This window comes from Thermobia domestica, chromosome 13 (genome assembly GCF_964235325.1).
Source record: "Thermobia domestica chromosome 13, izTheDome1.hap1.1, whole genome shotgun sequence".
Classification (NCBI taxonomy): domain Eukaryota; kingdom Metazoa; phylum Arthropoda; class Insecta; order Zygentoma; family Lepismatidae; genus Thermobia; species Thermobia domestica.
Genome location: NC_137466.1, coordinates 113,992,407 through 114,012,624, shown reverse-complemented (window position 1 = coordinate 114,012,624; position 20,218 = coordinate 113,992,407). Strand labels below are relative to the sequence as shown.

General features: G+C 34.4%; 1 protein-coding gene across 2 annotated transcripts in view; it reads right to left on the bottom strand.

Annotated features, from left to right (window-relative positions):
• The window catches only part of LOC145668440 (thrombospondin type-1 domain-containing protein 7B-like), a 1,268,628-nt gene extending 1,249,451 nt beyond the window's left edge, over window positions 1-19,177 (bottom strand). Inside the window, exon 1 of one of the 2 annotated variants that reach the window (XM_081736305.1) lies at window positions 18,742-19,177. The gene's annotated coding sequence lies outside the window, so the exon portion shown is untranslated. The remainder of the gene's footprint in view (window positions 1-18,741) is intronic. The other variant, XM_081736304.1, reaches the window with a different exon arrangement.
• Between the last annotated feature and the right edge of the window lie 1,041 nt (window positions 19,178-20,218).

Sequence of the window (20,218 nt, the reverse complement as noted above, 5' to 3'; positions counted from 1 at the left end):
TCTCGTGAATAATCTTAACCCTAGACGGAACGAAACCAACAATTTTTGCTTAGATTCATAATATTGTGAAGCATATTTTCAAATCGTTAAACTATTATCACATTTTGTTTGTTGAAAGTAATCTTTTTTATACCCTTCCGCCATTACTGGTGAATTATCCATATACTTCCTTCTAATCTTAATGAATTTAATGTCATAAAATGTGCCGGAATCGTTTTTTCAATAATAGTTCATATTTTTTTTCGTCTAGTAGGCCTTGCATGTTATTAGGCTCTTGAGTCGAATCTCATTCGAGTCGAGCCGCGAGAAAGCCAACGAACACAATGTTTGTCTACCACGAAGTTTACTTGGTGCGAGCTGGGATCGAACCAAGGGCGCAATGCACCAGAGGTAAACGCTCTACCACTGAGACACCGCGGCCCCTGTGATTTGGAAAAGAAATAAAACTATGAAAATTCTAATTGTTATTAAACAAACTAGAAGAATACAAATATATATTTTTTCGAATTTATATTAATGGGCTAAAACAAGGATGACATAAGTACACAATACCTTTAATCAGGTGGGCCTCATTCCATTATTCCATAAGGAAGTCCAAGGAGCACAACAGCTCTCCTGTGTTCTCAGCTCTTTGGAGACTTTACTTTTGAATTTACGCTCGTTTTTATACAATTTTGCAGTAGAAGAAAAACGCGATTTTCTTCACAAAGCTAATATGGGAATATCATTCGCCATCTACATAAATATAGACTTTAAGCTTCATACCGCTAAAAAGAGCACATGCAAATATATATATATATATATATATATATATATATATATATATATATATATATATATATATATATATATATATATATATATATATATAAATTAATAAAAATATTCCTTAAAGCGGTTACCTGACATTTTACCTCTGGGGTACAGAAATATATGTTCAAAAAATAAGCAGAATATATGTTACTCCTCCCCGAATATTTCTGTCCCCCTGTCTTAGTGCTCTGGCTACGAGTCTGTGCAGCATGGTAACTGCTTAACATTCGAAATCTGGACTAGTATAAATTAGGTCACCACAAGAGATGAAGATCTCGAGCTCCATCTTGCCTATCTATACAAGCGTTCAAGGTCAAACGAGCTGCAAAAAGTGTCTCAAACAATCCTTGAAAAAGTAGAATTTCCTTAAAAGAATACCTCAAATCTTTGAAAAATTCTGGGTACCCCTTGTAAACGTGAATGATCAAGCTTAATTCGTTAAGCATGTGGGAAAGAAGTGTTTAAAAAAATTCAAACGTAAGATAGATCGAATGAAGAAAAACTACAGTAAACAACCTTAATAATACATGCGTGTGTGATCAAAAACAGTTCAGCTTAGTTGCTTTTAGGTACTTAGTTTAGCTTTTCCCTAATGCTCAAGCTCAGTGTTGTTAAATCAGGCTTAAATCACAGACAGTGCTAGCTTGAGCACTTGAGGCTCTCGTTCTCTTTTACACCACATAAGTGTGTGTGTGTGTGTATATATACCTGTATGCATGTGTGTGTGTTTGATACAAAGAGAGAAGGCACAAAGGAGATACAACGTAGAATCAATACTTTACATATATAGCCTTACTAGATACCCTCCTCCCCCCCCCCGTAGCACACAAATGGTTAGAGTGTATACAGGTAAAGTGTGTATTCAAGCAGCCGCTATGGATGATTAAACATTGCACAGAACGGTAGATTAAGCGTTCTTTGGTCCACACATCATATATATATATATATATATATATATATATATATATATATATACAAACACATATTATGTACACTCATTCCCCTTCCTTAGCTTGTTTTCCCCTGCAGTTCTCCTAAATCAAACCTGTCTCAAAATAAATTGCTGTCTCTTGATTACACTATTGCTATTACTACTAGCACATATGCTTTTTTTCGTTTCTAATATAAAAACAAAGAAACCCATGGAAGTGTAGAGAGGGATCATTCTTTTATTTCTCGTTCTTCTATTGAAGCAGCGGATATTGGAGCTTAAAACAAAACAACACATACACATTCAGACGCACAGAGGTGAACAAAAAAAAAATGCAGTTTCTGTACCAGAGAGTACTAGGACAGCCGCGTGTCAGTAGCTGTTTTGCGGCCGAGCACCACTCAAAGGATACAAGTAAAAAAAAAAATAAGCTCAAATGAATGGTTACAAAGGGATGTGAGGACGTGCATACAAAAGGACTCGAGGTAAAGTGAGGTATTCCAGGGTTAAAGAGCAAAGCCGAACACCAGTGGTGGTGGTGATGGTGGAGACCTGATGAAGTTGTAAAAGGGATGTTGATATTGGCGGAAGATCATGAGTATAGAGGGGGAGAGAAGGAAATAGAGAAAAGTCTCTGTTTAAGCACAAGTCAATAGAGCGTTATACGAAGAGCAAAGGGTTAGGGGGTGGACGACTACACATACTAATTATTTCGGCTTCAGTGAGGATCTATACAAAACAATTCAAAAGTAATGGATATTGTATTTCATTTCATTATTTCCCTTTGTTTATTTATATCCTGATTCTGTAGTGGGACACAATTCATAATATGATGCTGAGTGTTATTTGTATTTTATAGCTGGATATGAAATACGGACTCGATAGCAGCTAGACCTTATTTCGATTCCTGGTGGGAGCTCAAGTGGTTAGGGCCATATGTTAAGCTCTAGTTTTACATCTTACCTAGAATCGATGATAAACAGAACGTTGAATTAAATAAGAGCAAATAAACTTTTACAACAATACTTATACAAAATGCATTAAAATGGGAGAAAATAAAATGTCCTTAAGAGGCCTAATCACTGCGAAATTAAAATACCGGTGATTTTACAGTAATTATGTGATATCTCCAAATAGATAAATGATAATCGAAATGTGGAACAAGAGCGCCCTAGACAACATTATTTCGTGTGAGGTACCGTTATCACGAGTCACCTAGTAGCTTTCCGTTTGCAGCCATTTAGAAACGCGAAAATAAATGCCGATTTTCTAAATGGCTGGAAATCAAAAGCAGATAAGTGAGTCGTGATAACTATATCACATGTAAAGTAATATTGTCTAGGGTGCTCTTGTTTCAGATTTCGATTATCTTTTATCTATTTGAAGATAACATATAATTACTGTAAAATTAACGGTATTTTAATTTCGCCGTGATAGAGGATCTTAAAATATTATTTAGTGAGTAACACGATAAAGCAAAAGAGTAAAAAGCATTGGGCGAGAACCCTCAATTATAGGAAGAGTGCCCAACGCTTTTAGTTTCAGTTGCTTCGTTTTACCCCATCAAAATAATAATTTTCTTGTTTCTAGTACATTTCATAGAAGCATTGAGTTTTAAAAGTTTTCTTTACGGTTCATAGACGCTTTAACCTCTATTCCAGGGGTTTTTAAACTCTGCGGCGCGCCACCCCGGGAGGCGCCGATGGTTGTCACGGGAGGCACAGAGGCCGGTTTTTACTATTTAAATTCCCTCTCTGCTTGTATTTTTCAATTTTAACATAAATATCTGACTTAACCACAATTTATAATTATTAACACCGGCAAATAACATTAAAAAGTGTAGTCAAATACGTACAATGTAAATCACTTGTATTAATGAGATATTTCCATTAGTAATTAATACATGAAACATAGCTTATCATAGTGATAGTCTTTCTTTTAGGAACAAGTTGTTGACACATTTAATTTTTGACAGGGGAGGTGCGTTCAGATTTTGGTGGTTAAGGAGAGCCTCATCTGCAAAAAGTTTGAAAACCCCTGCTCTATTCAATATCATGTAATTAAGTGTACTTCTAATCATCTGCAACCAACCAAACTATTGTGTAATGATGGATTGTATAAGCAGAAAGGCACCATTAATTTTGCAGAAAAACTCTAAGTTACAGCGAAAGTTATATGAACATATTGTATTGTTATCGAGTTTAAATTATCTGTACAAAAGTGAAAAGAGATAGACATATCCAAGAAAGACATGCAATCAGACTTCAACTAACAATTATAAACCTAGTGGTAGATAACTTTTTTAAAGGCACATCAGGGACGGATATTTTCAATATCACAAAAACCTTATAGGGGCGTACAGTATTTCCGGTACAAGAAGAAGCATCTTACATGTATATATTATTAGTAATAGTAATAGTAATAGTAATAATAAATGTGCAGTACGTTGCCGATATATCATACTGAGACAACTAAGCAAATGAAAGTACAGTAAATACTCAGTTAGATACGAATACAAACAAAATTATGGACATATGTGTAATGCTGGGTCAGAAATAGGAAAGAAACAAGAATCTAATACGTAAAGTTTGTAATTAATTCTGTTTATAACAGCCTACAATGGGGTCGTTGTTAACGAAGAAGTGAAAAAACACCCGTATTTTATTGTTTTTAAAGATGTGTTGAATAATAATTCATCTTTCTTTTTCACCCAGATTGCAAATTTTAGCGTTAAGTTACTATGCAACGTTGGGAATGTAGGTGGGAAGGGACGTCGTTGGTTTGATAACCTATGCCCAAAAATGTATATTGCACTTACGTCTCGTCCTTTTAAAGTAATGTTGGTAGGTACACAAAAAGGTAAGTGGCATCCCTTCTTTTGTTACCCCTTCCCCAGATATACATCCTGGCTAAATATTTTGCAGTAGAAAAAATGAAATGAAATCTTTAAGTTTTACGTCCCACGATTATGCCGGTTAGCCTAAGGGGACCGGTGATGATGAGAGATGAGTGAAATGGTGGAATGAAGAAAGTGGGAGGAAACGGGAGAACCCCGAGAAAACCCACGAGCACGGTGTTTGTCCACCACAAGGTTCACTTGGCGGGGGCTGGGATCGAACCCGGAACCCCAAGCACCAGAGGTGAACGCTCTACCACTGAGCCACCGCGCCCCCCCAATTTTGCAGTAGAGAGACAAGCACGATACTCGATAACTATCCTTCTCTTTACATTACAAATAGCAATTCCAATAACATTTAGCCACACAAATCTACATTATTGACATTTTCAGAAGGCGTGACTTTAGGAGAATCATATTCAACTTCTTTCAGTGACAAGGATATTATTATTTTAGTATACGTAAGGATACAAGGTTGTGAAATACCATTATGCCCAGATTTTTGATTCCGTTTGATAATAATTAACTGAAGGATGATTGTTTTAGGAGTATGCGTAAGATCATTAGCCCAGCTCTTCAAGTATACAAGTTCCTGTAACGATGGGGAAAAGTGCATTCAAAATAACGGTAGTTACATGAAAATAGCAACAAACGTGGGTATCCATATACAGTATGCTTGCCAACCAGGCGAGTACCCAGAAAGTTTTGTTGGGAGGAGTCCAAGATTTGGAGGAGGGGCCAGGCCCGTATTCAGGGGGGTCTAGGGGGGCCGGCCCCCCTAAATTTTTGTTAGCCCCCTCTAAAAATTTTACGATAGGCTTGCAAATGAACTTTAATATGCTGATGAACTATATTATGGTTAGATCGCCCCCCCTAACTTCAGCCGGCCCCCCTAAATCTTTGGGCTGGCTACCGGCCTGGGAGGGGCCCAATACTACAAGCCACTAAATCCATGTAGTATTGAACGGATATTATTCTGCACCCAAAAATACTGTAGATCAGTGGTTTCCAAAAAGTGGTCCGCGGACTCTTGAGGGTCCGCGGGAGGTCACCAACGAGTCCGCGACTTATTGTTAGAAAATTAGATTTTATCTTAAGCTAGCCTTCAGCAAACATTATTGTAGTAATAGATATAATCAAATCGATATTCATTCTTAGGGATGATTTTTATTTCGTGACCGGCCGCCACCTTACAAAACGCCAGGCTATATTAATAAAAATAATTATGTTTAGGTAAGTAAATAAAGATGTTCAATTCAGTAAGTGGTTGTTAGAATTTTAATTTATGACTTTAAATCCATTTGGGATGTTACAGAGTCAGCGAAATGTTGTCGAAGGTAAAAAGGGATTCTCAAAGAAAATTTATTGGGAACCACTGCTATAGGTAATTGTAAAATACTTGCACTTATATTTCCAGAAAAAAAATGATAGAATTAGATTGTTTTTATAAGAGTACAGATGAAGTGTAACATTAAATTTGTATGCTACATCAATCATTTCTCTGTTAAACAAGTATAATTTTATTGAAAAAGTGTGAAAATGTATGTGGTGTTAGGAAGTCTTGGAGGTGGTCTGGAGTTGGTGTACCCTCCGTGGATGCACCCCTGTTCCCAATAAAATGCAATTTGTATTTTCTCATTGAATCGTTATTATTAAAGCAATTATCTCTAAAACAGAGTCCTTAATCTTCCCAATTTTACGAAACTTCCTCATCACTAGATAGTCCTTATTTTAGTGTTGAGTCCTGTGTCTCTTATGTACTAAGTCATGATGCTCCATTTTCATTTATTCATTTCTTTTCGTTTTCTCTTTCTCAATAACTATATCAAACACGTACCACTACGTAAACTATAACCGAGAGAAAAAACTTAATATTTTTTTTCAGAGCTTAGTTAAGAAATATTTCATTTTTCTTTTTTTATTAAAGAAACTGCAAGCACATGAACCCAAATAAGAATAAATAAAATAAAATATACCAAAGACATAAAAAAGGAGAAGAAAAATAAGAAACGTAAAGCATAAGATGGAATAGAATATTATATTTTTCTTCGGGCATTTCTTTTGTTCTTTCTTAGGTTATTCCCCAAGTGACTTCTACATCTTGCAATGCAATAAAGCGATGAATATAAACAAAGACCTTCTCTCTCTACGATAACATTTCACTAGAACAAGGAATCGAACAGAAAAGAAAGAAATAATAAAAAGAAAAAGAAAGAAAAAGGGAAGAAAGAATAGAATTTATTTACTGTTTTTCATTCTTATATAGTCTTACTAGGTCCACATACATACGATATAAATATGATTCCCTTTCCCTCAACTAGCTTCCTTACAGCAAGTCTGGGAAAAACTCTAAAAAAGGCAACCATTGTGTTTGATTAGAAAAAGGATTTAAATTTCCTCTGGGAGGCACTGCATAGCAAGAAAATGCATTCGTGTATAAGTTGAGAGAAAGAGAATGAAAGTAATCCTGAAGAAAATATACTTATTTGTAGTATAACATATTTTTTGTTCTTTTAATCAAAGAATACTTTCAGCAAACTCAATTAGATATACACAAAAACATGCGCATAGAGAATATACATAGTTTCTAGTTGAACTTTACCTTTAATTGCTTCTTTCTTTTATTTTGTTTTCTGTTCAGGTGTGTGTATGCTTGTGTTGAAAAGAAAACTTTATACATGACACTCAGTACACAAATTCCAGTCTTTCATAAAATTTCACTCTTTTGCATATTGTGTAGGAGGTTCGTATGCAGTACAAAGACAATATTCGTAAGAAAAAGAAACGAACTTCGTTGTCAAGAATTTTGTTTATCTTATTATAATGGGTTGAGACACATACAGGGTGTTCCAAAAGTAACGGTGAAAAATGAAACCACAGATTCCTGGCACCAAAACAAGAAAAAAATGTTTATATGATATATGGTCCGGAAATGGTTAGGGGAGGAGCTAGACAGCTTCGAATGTGGGGGAAGGGAACTTCACACCTGCCAGCGGAATAGTGATAGAAGCTAGGAAGGGCGTTCAGAAAGACATAAAAATCATATCGCCTTGACATGTTAAACGCATGTTACATAACTGCGCCAGAGTTTCTCCATATGTCATTTAGGGATTCATCGAATGTCTGCACAGCAGGGGTAATGAAACGGTGCAGTAAAAATGGAAACCATACAGAAAAACGTTGTTATCCATGGTATGATTGTACGCACATCTACAATGTGAGTCAAAGCAAAAATCACTTACCATGGTTGCATAATCTCAAGGGGCAATTGAAAATGGTATACCAGATAGAAACTTGCAGAGAGAGAGGTTAGAAATAAGAACAAGTGTAACCAGTCGTGACATAATGGGAAACATCTCCTGTATTCTTCAACAACCGCATGAGCACTTCTACTAGAAATTCTGTACACAAACACCATGTTGGTAAATTGCTCATTCATGTATGTACGTGCCATTTTACAGTAACTGCGTGTGAAATGCTTCGAAAACAACCAAGACAACAGCAGCTCACAAATGTGTATGTTCTAACCGTACATACTCTCACAACACTGTAGGTGTGATGCTTCGATCACGAACAGTGTTACATGTGCTGCCGCTTGTTGACAAACTTGCGAACTCGGTATGAAACATTCCTAACCGAGAGTCAGTTTAACAGGTATGGGCATTGAAACTACTATCTATTCAGTAATTGTCATCGAGTGTGATGCTTTACTTAAGAGCTACTACCTAGCTCCTACTTACTTCAATAAATTAATTACTTCCCAAGCATGAAGAACATTGATTTTGGTGGCGGTATTTTTTATTTCTATTCATATCTCAGCTATCGTTCAAATCAAACCAGCGTAAATATGAACTCTTTGCTTAGAATCAGTTTCACTACCATTTTCCAAGTACTCTTTCACAGAATCTGTGGTACTCTACTCTTTCTTAGGACCACTCTTTCTTGGGACACCCTGTATACTGAAACTGAATAAATTAATTTTTAAATTATGTCTGATTATTCCAAAAGATAGGATGAATATTTATTTAAAATGTTACTGCATATAAATTTCTCTATAATAGTTATAAATCTTCCTTGAAATAGTGTTCGGCAAGAAACAACATCCTTGAAATAAGATGAAACCTGAAGTGAATGAGATTTAAAAACGAACGTTGGCATTAGTTGAATTTAATTATGATATGTTAATAAGAAAAGTCGAATCTTAATCGTAAAGGCATCTGTTGAAATTAAGTTTTAATTAGATTTTAAACTTTGAGCTAGATACATAATAAAACTAAATTTATTATTATGTATCCAAATAAATAACTATGATATATACTTTTGAAGGAAAACTTTCTCAGAAGCTTAAAATGAGCTGAGTAGTTAGCTAACAGTGATGTTCAAACAATGTTGTAAAATGCAGCGCGGGTAGGAAGATGATATATGTATGTGTGAAGGTCTAAAGACAATATTTGGATTGTGGAAGTGGTTAGATTACTTAATAAGGTCAAGGCACGTGTGAGTCCAACGCGAGCCCATGAGGAACAAGTAGATGTATAAAGGGAATTTATATTAGAGAAAAGGAATATATTATTTACAAATACATATAGTAAATAACTTGAGTATAACTTTCATTTATTCGTCTTACCATAATAACTCAGAGGAAGTAATGTTTTATTAAGTTACATGAATTTAAAAATAACTGTAAAATATATGGCCCGGAGTAAATTGTTTACCAGAATAAGCATTGCTTTTATTTGTTATGTGTATTTACCAGCAGAAATGGTACATACATTCCATGTGCTATTTAGCCTACCAGTGATGCTATATACAGAAGAAGCGAGCGATTCTACCATTTTCCTTTCACCAATTTCAACCTCAACTTCCAACAAAACATAACACCTTTGTTTTATAAAGATTAGACTAGTTTTATGAAATTTTCACATCATATACATGCTTTATTTAAAACGCTATTGGGGTGGGTTGGAAGATAGATTCACTCCCTTATTACTTATTATTCACCTATTTTAGCTTTACGTCTTACAGATGATTGGAAATCTTCAGAAAAAAAAATATACCATATTTCACCAGAACCGAATGCTTTTTACGAACAGACACAGGTATATACTGTATATATGACTTCTCGCTCTTGACAAACTTTAATCCCACGCACTGCGGATTGTGGGAAAATATCGGAGAAAATATACTTATTGTTATATCAAAATCGAATAATTTTTACGAAACTTATTGAAGAAAACTTTTTAAAAAATGATCAGTAGATTCTATCTTCATTCATCGCTGGTTTTATGTACATACAAAGAGAATGATTGGGAAGTCTCAAAGAAAGTATCCGTCATTTTGCATCAAGATAAAACATATTAACAAAATTATTGTGAAGATTTTATGTAATTTTAAATGGGGGAAGGAGTGAATTCATCCTTTTTTGGATCATCGAAGTACCTTGAAGAATCTTTTATATACGTATAATCAAACTTACAACATTGAGTGAATATTTGCCCTTTTTTACTCTGTTATCCATCATCTATTAAACCCCAAACAATACATTTATTTCGGAACGTTGGTGGAAGATACGTACAAATTTCATTAAAGTTGAATATATTTTACGAGAGTTTATCTTGGAAATGGCAAGTAGAGAGAGGACAAACACACAAATATCGATCGAATAAAATGCTACACTCGGTTCAACTTCCAAATGAATTAGCAAATCAAATCGAACATATATATTTTTTAAATATTGTTTAGAGGATTACTACATATATATATATATATATATATATATATATATATATATATACTCCTTATAGTATGGAATGCATAGACGTACGGTTTAATCTTAAAAAGTATAAACCACTACAGGAAATAACGCTCGTGTCAGCCGAAAAAAAAAGAAAAATTAATTGTTTAGTTAGTTGGGAACAATCTTCGATACTTTAACCCCGTTCGGAAGAAAGTAAAAGAAAGGAAAAAAGAACAAAAACAGAAATTTAATAAAGACTTACATTGGAGTCTGTAAATCCTATTTTTGAGCTTAAATGTACTTCTTGTTTTTCTGCACAGATCACCGAGAACTAGACATGGTTAGGATCGAAGCCGGTAGGTTACAAACAAATAACCAGTTTGTTATCCCAGAGTTCTACAAAACGCTAAAGGAGCATTGTATTTTTATTTTATTGTGTTAGATCGTAATTTATATTTATATTCCTCTTAATTTACTAAGGAATTACCCACAGTAATTAACTTTTCATCGAATACGTTGAGATTTTAAGTATTTAAATATATTCCGAAAGGTTAGGTGACATTCCATTTATGGAAATGAAGTTTCTCATGTGATAACTTGCATATATTTGCATTCTAAACAGGAAACTCGGGACGAGATATTAATTAATTTCTATAGAGTTCAAACACCCGTACCAGTCAATAAAATACAGATACTCCTAATTTCATAAGTGAAGACAAAGTAAAACATTATATAGGCATCGCACGTTTTTTTAAAACTTTCTTCTCGCTTTCTCCAAAGAAACGAGACACAAACGCCACTTCTTATCACAGAAAAATGATGTAACTAATTTTTAAAATGAAATGAAAACGGGAATATTGCCTTATGTTAGGCAAAGCTTTCCTCCTTCTGTCTTGTCACATTTTGGTTCAATAAAGATCAAAGCTCAATTTAGTGTACGTACAACACCTGTAGTAGCACTGTAATGTAATAATTGGGCAGCAGCTGTAAACATAGGGGAATTACTTTCTGTACAGTCAGTTTTGTTCATGTCCTGAAACGACTCGTGAGAGAAGTCATATCGTTAAAAAAAATTAGTTTTTATCGCTTCAAGTTAAGTACAAAGTGTTATTTAATGTTTTATTTCCTGTATTCTACGATTAGATCATTAAATAATTATTCTTTCCTCAGTTTGAAGCAATAAAGCCTTATTACTTTTTTTTTTACTGATGTGACTTTCCTCACGAACTGCCTCTGTTCTTTTTTTTTATCAAAAAGCCACTGTAACTTAATGTGTACATAAAAGAAGGTGTTCTAAAATGTTTTTAAGGTACGAAAATTTTAAAATTGAAAGATTTCTGTTTTGATACCAATACATTATCCTGAACGACAGTATGCGCGATTTTCTTTTCTCTTTTTTTTCTTTTTATCTCATTTCACCAATTATTAGTTTACTAGCTCAAATACGTTAATGGACGGGTAAAATAGGTTAATGGAAATTATTTAAATCCCTCCTCCCATCAGTACGTGCGCACCCAGAAATTTTAGTTGGGAGGGATCCAAGCTTTTGGGTGACTCAATACTACATGCCACTATGTCTATGTAATATTGAACGGGTATTACCTAGGTATTCTGCATCCGAAAAGACGATTAGTAATTGTAAAATGCCTCCACCTAAATCTTCAGAAAAAAAGTTATAGAACTAGATTGTTTTAGTAAGAGAAAGAGTACGGATGAAGTATAAAATCAAATTTTTATGCTACATCAATCATTTCTCTATTAAACAAGTATAGTTTTATTGAAAAAGTGTACAAATATATTGAGTTAGGAAGTTTTCTGGGAGGCGGTCTCTGTGACCCCTCTCTGTATGTGCGTCCCTGCACCTCTATATACGCATTTCAATGAAAACGTATTGACAAAAAATCGCAATGTCACCCCCTTATCTTCAATGTATATCCCATCTGCTGTGACATATTAAGCCCACTATTCTTTTGATGCAGTAAATGCCCTTTGGTTAAACTCCGGACGCTGACTATTACACCACTGTTTAACACGCACAATGAGTTGTTGGTCACTGACAAAGTGCCTACTATGACGGAAGGCCTTCAGACGACCAAACAGAAAGAAATTGGACGGGGCCAGATCCGAAGTATAAGAGAGTTGAGGAACCGCTTCCCATCCCATATTTCTGATTTTCTTCTCTGTGTGAATGGCAGAGTGAGTACGTTTCTGTTCGTTTATGAGCAGGTATGACACCCAACGTGTGCAAAGTTTTCTGTAACCTAAAGACTGAATTATTGTTAGAATACTAACCACAGACAACTCAGTCACTTCAACAACCTGTCGTGATTACACATTTGTCAACGTGGTCTTTGTAAACATTGTTTATTGGAGTAGATGGTCTGCTGTACCGTGTTGAACCAACAGACTGAAGTCACCCTCGTGGAACTACTGTACCCATTACTAGATATTGATTCTGTGAAATGTTTCATCCTCATATACACGAAGGAATTTGTGTCGAATATATGTGGCCGAGTAATTGGTGGTATTGTACAGAAATTCAGTGCCGACCATTTGGGGGTGTGGCTGTCTGATTCTTTCTCCATTGTGAGCGTATCTATAAATACAGCAATTTGCTACACAACTTACAAGCATATGCACACCAAATTTCATGGTCCTAGTGCAACTATTACAAAAGTTAGGCACATTGTGAAAAACTCTTTGAACGTCCTTTGCATATCTACCCTTATATCCCTGATTTAAAGTGGGTGTAAGTTGAAATATTCAAACATACAGGTGAGTATTCGACGTATAGTCGAATATAAGCTCCATTATATCCCTGCTATGCCCCTTCAACTAACTTTAAGATTCTATCCTGAACTTTGTCTAAGTCACGTTCTTACGATCATGTAATATGTTATGCAATATACGTCTTTAGTTCATTCGCCTATCTGCTTGGTATAGATATGAAGTTCACGTGTGGCTTGTGAAAAAGGAAATTCATATTTAAAAAATCTTTTTTTAAGCTCTCATCGTAGAAAACATGATATGTTACAAAACGCTACTTTAAAGTAAATATTTAACGTCGCTTCAAAGAAGTTCTCTGACGCCTTGTATCACGCGACACATCTAGAAAACTTTAGTCAACAACGCCCCTTGTCTAAACTCAAATAAGAGTATGAAATAATATAAAAAAGAAGAAGAAATATTTTTCCAGTAGTCAAACTAGAAATAAACTTACGAAAGTACAATCATTGTCAAAAGTCTGAGCACGTTATTGATTTTTCAGAATTTTTCAAACAAAATACACAATATTCCCTGCTAGTTGGTCTTGTTATACAAAGTAAACTCACCGATAAAATAAGGAAACGAAAATACACTGCCTGTTTCCATTGACATAAATTTATTGAAGAAGTTTGTGTTCACCAATGTCAGTGACGTGCCGTCGGGGGTGAGTGGGGCGATGTCCCCAGGCCCCTAAGTAAGGGGGCGCAAAAAGAACAGAAGGACAAATAAGAGAGGAAAATTACTTGGAATATTACTAATATGTACTTAAATCCTCTTCCTACTTTAGGAAGTGGTCGTATTTATATAATGTTACCCATGTTAGGAAAATGTATGTGCACATATATATAAAATGGAGGGGAAAATGTAATAAAAAGTGCACAAAATCAAGGAAAAGCAGGGTTTATTTTTGGAAATTTTCTAACGATTAGCGCCAACCATGGTGGCGCTTCGTGGTTGGTGTACGTTCTTACTAATATGTACGGTTGTGCCGTCGTATCCTCTTGCCCCGGGCGCTGATTTGGCACGGCACTGATTAAAGTGTCGGACCTTGGCTTTGATAAAAGCTTTACAAATCAAAAGCAATTGTTTGATCAATTTATCTAACTTTTGGAAAGCTATGTGATTTTAACAGCTTTGAACAACCTTCTAGAGATCTTCAGTAATTGTAGGCATGTGTTTACGTACTTTCATGTGAAACCCAAATGGGAGACTTTGGTTCGATTACTGGCGGGATTTCATGTGGTTCGGGTTCCACGTTAAGCTATAAGTCTATACCTCGCTGCTGAAAGGGATGCTAAACTTTAAAAAATCAAATCAAATCAATTATTTACGTGCATGGAATAACTTTATTAACTAAAGTAAATATGGTATATTACAATATTTAACACAAATATATTAAATACTATAGTGTGAAAGCAGACAAATCTAACACATTTTGCCATGTATTACAAATAACTGTATCCACTTCGGAAATCCAAATATAGCAAGTTGTCCCTTCTCTCCCGTGCCTCAATCAGCGTGAGGCCATGCCTTGGACATAGGAATGGAAATAAGTTTTAAAACAGCACTTATTGTGATCTCATTTTTATGGACTACTAGAATAATCCAGAAGGGAAAGTAGTATATATAGGACTATTTGTATCCATACTAGTGGTGGTGAAAATTAAGGTACGGAACAAAACCGGGGGGAAAAATGATAATGAACAGATGTAGTCGGACCGTGACTTCATAGAGAAAAATGTACAAAATTAGCTTGTGGAACAGAAAAGCTACTAAGAAGCTGTAACGAGTAATAGTTGGGATGGAAAATTATTGGAAATAGTGCAATCAGTAACTGGTAGAAGGAATATAAAAACATACTATATTTTCTCTCCATTATAAAATAACTGCACCTTCCTGCACCCAGGGAACGTAATTTCAACGGTGCAGTACTTCGGATAAGTTCTAAACTTCCTTTTAAAAAAAAGAATAGGTTTTCAATTTGACGTCTTGTTTCTATTACCAATTTAATTAAAAAGATTAGGACACCATTAAAGTATATACTATTTTTTGACGTTTGTAATGGAAAGAGTAGTAGAGAAGCAAAACAGTCAGAGAAATAGCAGACAATATTTGCTGGGTGATACTAAAGTGCACTTCATACTATTAAAGTTGATCGTATATCAAGAAGAAGCAGAAAACCTGTTCATAAAACAAAATGTGAAGATAAAGCAAAATCTTATGCATCAATGTGTGTCAATTGGTGTGTTGTCATTGCACAGTTTGTTTGTATAAGCTGCAGTAAGTGAATCATTAGTGATAACACAGTAATTATTACTTTAATAATCATATCCTGTGTATCCTGTAATTTTGCATAAATTGTAGAAGTGATTAAATTACACTAGAGAAGAGCAAAGCTGGTTTGTTGAAGAAGTATACGTCTGATGAGGATCTTGGCTAGAAGATCGAAACGTCACGTGTAAATGTGTTTGTATATTAAATAAGTACAGTCTTGTTCAGCAGTGTGTTTATTTTTCTGAAAGTGTACAATAACCTGTTTCGGTTTTCCTAAAACTCGAAAACCGATTTTTTGTGTCCATCAGTAATTTATCGATCGATTATGTACGTCAATATTAGCAGTATTGTGTGTCACTGTTAGGAGAATAGCATAACAATAAAAACAAGCTGCTACTTAGCACCGTAGACTTTTCACATTCAATAACTAACTAACTAAATAACTCTAACTAACTCTATGGCTTATGGAACCCGGAGGTTCAATGCCGCATTCACAAAAGTTCTTCTCTGACTTCTATCCTTAGCCAACTGGATACAATTTCTACTTTGTATTCCTATCTCTGCGAAATCCATCTTAATATTGTACTCCCATCTGCGCCTAGGACTTCCTAATGGTCGTTTTCCGATTGGTCTTCTAGTCAATACTTATAAATAAATCATATATGCTACCATAATAAAAGCGATCAACCACATCAGGTTGACTAACCAACGACATGTAGTTTAGTGCCATTAAAAGTTCATTTTTTCTCGATTTTTCCTCAGAATTATATCTATAAGATTTTTATATTGAAGCATATTATTTTCATTCAACTAGACTTGGTCTCTGGATTTTATGTATTTCTCAACTTTGAATAATGTTATAGCTAATCAATAATAATAATAAAAAGTTTTAGATTTAATATTAATTTTAGGCTATATCTCAGTAACTACACTGTACACTTTCATCTTGTTAGTGTTATAATGAGAAACTTAATTAGCGTTTATCTCAGTAGTAGTTTCATCTTATTAGTTAGTGTGTTTATCGTACAGCTTTATTTGATAGGTTTATAGAAAATTCATTTATTTCGATTTCTCAAAAACTACTCATGAAGATTTACTCACATCATTGTGCTCAGTTCAATTAAATATATATTTTGTATATGTTTCATATTTATACACTTTGTTTCATTAAACATTAGTAATAATAATAATAATAATAATAATAATAATAATAATAATAATAATAATAATAACATTGAATTTTATGTTTTACATATGTTTTACATACTTTTTCAGCAGAGAATAATATAGAATGGAACCCACAATTGAGTAAGATCTTAACAACTGTGATGCGTTTGATGCTCGCCCACGGAATCGAGCCCAGAACCTTGTCATCTAAAGGTATTCACTGTATTCCTTTGACTATGAAGGAACACAGATAAGCTTTTAAAATGTTATGTAAAGTATATACTAGAACAGAAATCATTCGTTATTCTTTTCCAAAAGAGATTTTGTGCTTAAAATAAAAGTGAAACGGCACCAGTACCGAAGTGTTCTTGCTAATTTTGAATTCATAACATCATATTAGGTGTCCTTAATTACATTGATGGATACACTACAGGCCTATTGAATAACATTTTATATAAATATACACTGTTTCTACATATAAAAAATCATTCGAACAATTTAACATGACTGAAGGAAAATGTAAAACAAACAACTTTTGTATGCAGTTGAAAAAATCATACCAACTTTTATCAGGTTTGCCTCCTTAAAGACCTATGTGATGGACACAAAACCAGTGTAATACAGTTAAAACTTAGATAATGGTGCTATAAATTGAGAATATTTATTGTAATACTTAATATGAAGTTACAAATGCTCATATTCCAAGAGTATCATTTATGTATACTCCGTTTCCCGTGAAGAAGAACACTTTTCAACAACAGCACATCACTGTTATCACCCACGCCCTTGACCTGTACGAGAGATTTGAAATTAATTTTGATAAACTAATAACTGCTGTATTTCCCAGTTCCTACACCACTGCCCATAAAGACGGGATCGCTCTGTACACTCGCTCACTCTGATGAGGTTGACATCCTTTGAAGGAAGGTCATCAAATAATCCTTACATAATCTCCTGATTCCTAACAAATTCCTGCCTGAAAGACTCCGTAACTATATACCTAAATGCAGGCACGTACATAGGAATTTATTTCGAGAGTCCAAATTCAACATGATAACAAATTACATTAAAATTTGTAAAATCATTAAATTTTCAGAAAAGTTGGGATTTTCGGTGCGGTCCGGACCCCCAGAACTCATCCCCTGCGTAGATCTACCCCCCTGTCTAAAAGACAAACAAACAATTTAGGGAACTAAGACTATACGTTACCAAAATTAACAACTCATCGGAAAAAAGAAAAAAAAAGAATTTTATATTTCCTTCTATACATTTTCGTAGACTGAATGCAAATCTTGCAAACATTATATTTCAATTCGCGCAACACTTCGAAATATTCGGTATTACTTCTCATTTTGAAATATTTTGTGGTCTCAGAACTTCACATTTTGAAAATCTCCTTAAACACCAGTAAGTATTCAGAGTTAATTTTCTGCACCCAATATCCGTTACCAGAAGGTTCTATTGTGGACAAATTGCGGATAAAGCTCTATTTGGAACTATACATTGTGGATCTAACTGTTCAAAGAAATATTAAAAACGAACAAAACCCCACCCTTGTGCTAAATTTATTGCAAGATTAATGCACAATGTGTCACATCTAAAGAACAGAGTCGTCGCACATAAGTTTCAACACCGCGTTTCAGCGTCGAAGCAATCTGCGATGGGAACTAGAATTAAACGCGAGATACCAAGTACAGGTAGCCGCGCTGGGAATCAAACATGGTACTGCATTCACGGAATACACAAATATAGATCACAAAGTTACTAGGAAGGATCAAAAGTGCATTTTAGATGAATTAGTTAAGCATCAACACATGCATTAATAAAATAGTTTCTTGTAAATTCTGTTACTTATTTTGTAATCAATTCGTCAATCTTCCATCCTGTCCAACGGTTTCAAAGATAACATTGTAAGTCAGAAACTCGTGTATATTTAAGCATAAGAAGCACATAAAATAGTAAAAATATATATCACTTAGGAAAGTACAAGTTAATAATAATTTAAATATTATCATAATCGGAATGCTTCAGGACATGACATGTGAAATCCAATTAAAGTTAGATGTCAGACATTTTTATTAGTAAAATATACATTGAATACTTCTTTACATGCAGTTAATAATATATAAAATACAATAATTAATTATATAAACTCACCTTCTCTTCTCAACTGCTGATAAACAATTCCTTATGATAAGTGACCCAGATACAGCAAAATGTATGTCTTAAAATCAGTGGAAGGAAAAATACAAAATTTACCACATTTTATAGTCTGTCACACTTTCGTCAGATGATATATTTCACGAGTCAATAAAAAACGAAATCACAACTTTTATTGATCTCTACTATGCTAAACGACTCATACACGTGCATGCATTACAATACCGAGAGTATATATATATTTTCGTGGTATTCGGTCTTATCTACTTACACCCCACCCCTTCTTGCTACCAGGCAAGTGGAGGGGGCAGCCGGGAATTGAAACCGATTCTAGTTGAACAGAGAGAACTAAAACGCCTCGATTTTCGCGACTGATCCGCTTCGATCCGAATCCTACTTCCACCACTGGAACACTGGAAACCTGAAAATCTAGTGGTGAACTCGTAACCGGACTACCGATAGCTCCTGCTGCGCTCGAGTTGCTTAAATCGTCAGCAGATGGTGCTGATCGCAGCGCAGGTGCAGTTCGTACATAAATGACTGGCCAGCCAACGCAAGCACACACACAAACGAAATCATTTCATGTGTGAAAGAACAAATGGACGGATCGAGACCAGGCAGAATATAATAAATGGGATAAACTACTTTTTTTCTGCCAAAATGTACGAGAATTCACACGTTCACCGAAGCGAGACTAAATGTAACCAAAACCTTTAATTGCTCAATTTTTTATCTTCTATTTTGCATGAATAATATTGCTATTTTGAAAGTTGGTCACACGAAACTAGGAATACAATATTCTTGGTTCACAAAAAGAGTGTCATAACCCTCACATTAATTTATATAGGCCCGCTAAATTATTGTGAATATTTTATCGATTATTTGATGCTAGTGGCGTAACCAGAAAAGTATCATGGGGAGGTTAATAATTGACATGTCGAAATGAACATACAATTGGATTGTTGTCTATTTCATTGTAGCTTTATTAGATTTTAAACAACATATATTATCGTGTTGATTATCGATCGCAAGACATAATTAAACCACATTTGGTCTTCATTTACTGTAAGTCAGCAAAAATTATTATCGAAGAGTAGAAATTGGCCAATTTTCGAGTGCTTTAATCAGTCAATTGATTATAAGTAGTTATTAAAAATAAACTTTCATGAAAAGTAGGGCCTACATGTTTCTTTCATACATGAGAGTTATTTTGTTTTTAAGAACTACTTAAAATCAAGGAACAGATTCAGGAATCGAAAATTGAACACTTTCTACTGCTGTGTATACTACTTTATCATAAATCAAGTTAGTATTCAGTTTAATTGTGCCTTGTCGATAATAAACGAGATAACATATGTTGATTAATATCTAATAAGGCTACAAAGAAATAGACAATTATGTCGATCCAAACTATGGTATTCATAACCATAAGAAGTCTTGTGGAACTGGAAAGGTTACAGGTAATGTCGACGGG